Genomic DNA, 3,928 nt, shown 5'->3' with positions numbered 1-3,928 from the left:
CTAGGGTAGCAGTAGAGAGCTGAGTGAAGGACAGGAGTCCCCAGCTCTTTGGCTGTACTCACTGAGAATTTAGCCTCTGCCACACGGAGAAGGGGACAAGAGAAATGCTGGCAGCCTGAACTCTGGGAGAGAAACCGGGAGCTGAGGCGATAGGAGGTGACTCCATATTCTTGGCCACCCAACCTGCAGTGGATCTTCCATCACATGGAGTTTGAGGGTAGCGGGAGGCAGGGAGCAGATCAAGTGTCACAGATTCTCACTGTCCAAAATTTAGGAGATTTACTTGAATAAATATTTATTCATTTGCTGTATGTCCTCTGGACAATCTCCAGGGACTCCAAGTGTTGGGGTTTTTTTCCTAATAATTTTCACCAATTACTGATGTTTCATTGGGAAGCAGGTCCGAGAAACTTCTCACATTGTCATTCTGGAATTGGATCTCCAGTACTTGTGTTTGGTATTCTGCACAGAGGCACAGAAGGAAAACACAGTTAAAGTCAGGTTGGGAGCCAGAGAAGAAAAGTGAGGGGATGTGCTTTGGCTCTCCAGGTAAAGATGGCAGAGCACAGGTACAGCTTCTCACTGACTACACTCAGCCCATCTTGTACACTTGTCCAGACTGAATATGCTTTAGCTGCTGTAGTGGGAGGACCCCCTTCAGTGGGAATTAAAGCTGCAAATGGTGTGGTATTAGCACTGAGAAGAAACAGAAATCCATTCTGTATGATGAGCAAAGTGCACACAAAGTAGAACCCATTACCAAGCATAGCGGGTTGGTGTACAGTGGCACGGATCCAGATCAGAGTGCTTGTGCATAGAATTCAAAAACTAGCTCAGCAATACTATAATATCTGCGTACCAATGATAACAACAGGAAGCAGCCAAATGCCTAGGCAGATAGGGGCAGGTCCCCATTGAAACCCCATCTTCAAGCCAAAAACAGCCTGAAGGTTGACAGACCAGACTGCTGGTCCCAGATGAAACCCACAACTCAGAGTAAAAACTTCTGTTCTTGTTTGCCTGCCCTTTCCCAATTGATTCTTTCTGAATAATGTCTTTTAACCAATCGAATGTTGCCTTTTCCAATACTACCTATGGCCTGCCTCACCCCTATTCTGAACCCATAAAAAGCCTTGGACCTGGCCATGTGGGGAGGAGAGAACCACCCGACTGCAGGGTTGGGGGACCACCCACCGCGTCTCCTCTCCACTGAGAGCTGTTCAGTTGCTCAATATAATGATTCTCCCCTCTCTTTGGGCACATTACAAAAGCTCAGGAACTGCCAAATGCAGGTACAAGCTATAACACAGGCGAGCTGGGGCATGCCAGCGTGGCTGAGCAAGGCCTGGGTGGGGCATGACCAGCCAGGGGTTCCTGGCTTGCAAAGTGACTGAAAAGAAAAATCCTACATCATTTTGGGGAATCACCCAGGATACCTGAAGGGTGAGTAAATGCGGATGTAGACACTTCACTTTTTTCTGAGGCTTCTTGTACTAAGACTCTTTTCTGAAGGCAGATGAAGCACCAAACCTCTGGTGAGCCAATTAAGAGCAATGGCACAACTAAGAGGACAGGATGCTGGAGAGGACCCCAACACCCCCACCTCCATCATCTCTGGGGGTGGGAATGTCAGCATCGTTCCAATCCAGTCTTTCCTACAGCATTTTCCTTCTTTTTTTCACAGCTGTCATGGCACTATCTCCCTTACAATGTTAAGGGTGTTGTTGCAAACTAAGAGATATTACTGGGTAGAAAGAGCATTTGGCCCAGCCATCAGATATGCAATTGAGAACAAGGTAGTTTTTCTATCTATTCTTAGAGGCAAAGAGGAAGCACAGTTTAAGATCTTCTCTCCCTTTTGGAGGAACTCAATTGTATAGATCAAGAGGCTTTTTACCCCAGGCACCTTCCCCACCCTGCACTTTTTCTTTTCTCCACCATGTCAGGAGTTAACACAGTCCTGCAAATAGAGGGAGCTTTTTCTATGCTAGAGGATTTTTTTCCTTTTGAAAGGCATCTTACTAGGCCAGGACCCCAATTCTCCCTTTCACTCCCTTGTTTGAGGAGGACCCAATTCCAGGTTTCACCTTAGTATTGAGCCTATGATAAGGAAGCAGTGAAGGAGCAGCCCTGCTGGCTGCTGTCTGCAGTCTGGCGAAGGCCACCTAGGACTTAACTTAATGCGTCCATGAACCCTCCTGAGGCAAATTTGCCCCAAACTCAATTTGGAGCTTCAGGTTGAATTCCTAGAAAGGAAAACTACATCAGAGGGATCCAAAGGCAGGCAATAACAGAAGTCAAGGGGCACAGCGCAGGTGAGCATGACTAATTCCTGCTGGTTAGCTCCCCCAACCCATTGCATGGATAAAGGTCATGCTAGCATCCATGGAATAGATGAGGTTACCAAGAGGAGGGAGGACAGAACAGGGTGTAGGTGAATGCAGATAATTCCTATCCTCTAGGCCTCCCTGTTAACATGGGTGAAAGCCGCATTGGCACCCATGGGTGGCAACTTGCTGAAGTCACCAGGGCCTGGGGATACAAACCCCAGTAAAACCCCATCTTCAAGCCAAAAACAGCCTGAAGGCTGAAAGACCAGACTGCTGGCCCTGGATTAAACCTGAGACTGAGTGAGAACTTCTGTTCCTGTTTGCCTGCCCTTTCCCAGTTGATTCTTTCTGAATAATGCCTTTTAACCAATTGAATGTTGCCTTTTCCAATACTACCTATAGTATGCCCCACCCCTATTCCAAGCCCACAAAAAGCCCTGGACCCAGCCATGCAGGGAGGAGAGAACCACCTGACTGTGAGGTGGGAGACCACCCCCCAGCATCCCCTCTCTACTGGGAGCTGTTCCACCACTCAATAAAATTTTTTTCCACCCTCCTCACCCTTCAATATCAGCATCTCCTCATTCTTCTTGGGAGCAGTACAAGAGCTCGAGAACTGCTGAACACAGGTACAAGCTGTAACACAGGCAAGCTGGGATGCACCAGTGTGGCCAAGTGAGGGCTGGGAGGGGTGTCACCAGCTGAGGATCCCCTGGCCTGCAAAGTGACCAAGAAGAAAAATCCTACATCACCAAGAACCCATTCCCATAGCTTGGCTGGTACAGAGTATAATCACTGTAACCCAAGAATACACTCAGTCAAGTGGTGTTTGTCTATTTGGAGTTGATTTATCTGTGGTTGGAAGGAGGTGTTTGGACGAACGGAGGCAAGATGGTGCACTTCCGGGTTCTTCATCCCCCCCCCAACTTTTCCCGCACCCGCGAAAATGCAGCCAGCGACCCAGGAAGGTGCAGACCAACTGGGCATGCGCCAGGTGACGTCAATCCGAAGAGACCAAGATTTACCTGGTCGCACCTGTGGAACGCCCCGGACACGCCCGTGCCCCGCCTATTGCCCTCCCACTCCTAGAAAAGCCACTCTTGGCCAGTGAGCCCCGGCGGTCTTCTCACAGCCCCACTGCTGTCGGGATGTTGGGACTGTGGGAAGTCCGTCCGAGAGCCCCACCGGGGGACTCTGCTGGCCTCCTTTGCCGGAGGCTGACAGACTTCTTCCCCACACCTTAGGTTACCAAAATAAATGTGCAGTTTTGCTGTTACCCTTGCCTGGTCGCTGGTTCTTTTGCGCCCGCTCGGCTGGTCTTAGAAAAAACAAATCAGTTGGTGCCGAAGACCCGGGAGGAGACCCCTCCTCAGGCCTCTACGGGTTGAAGAACCTCCTCCTGCTCCCACGCCGCAGACGGACCAGGACCTGAGACCCGCTTCCCTCACTCTCATGGCCTCTCTGGGGTAAGTGCCCTTGTCTCCTCTTTACCTCCCTCGGCCAGAAATCCTGTGCAGGTCCGAGGTCCATTTGGAGCCACCAAGTGGCTCCGGAGACCCCTTCAGGATGGAGACGTCCGCCTGAAGGTAATCTCCACT

At 50.1% G+C, this 3,928-nt stretch overlaps 1 pseudogene; it reads left to right on the top strand.

Annotated features, from left to right (window-relative positions):
- Nucleotides 1–555: 555 nt before the first annotated feature.
- LOC111549668 overlaps nucleotides 556–3,928 on the top strand; it is a 6,500-nt pseudogene continuing 3,127 nt past the window's right edge.

This window comes from Piliocolobus tephrosceles, chromosome 7 (genome assembly GCF_002776525.5).
Source record: "Piliocolobus tephrosceles isolate RC106 chromosome 7, ASM277652v3, whole genome shotgun sequence".
NCBI lineage: Eukaryota > Metazoa > Chordata > Mammalia > Primates > Cercopithecidae > Piliocolobus > Piliocolobus tephrosceles.
This window is presented reverse-complemented; position numbering and strand designations above follow the sequence as displayed.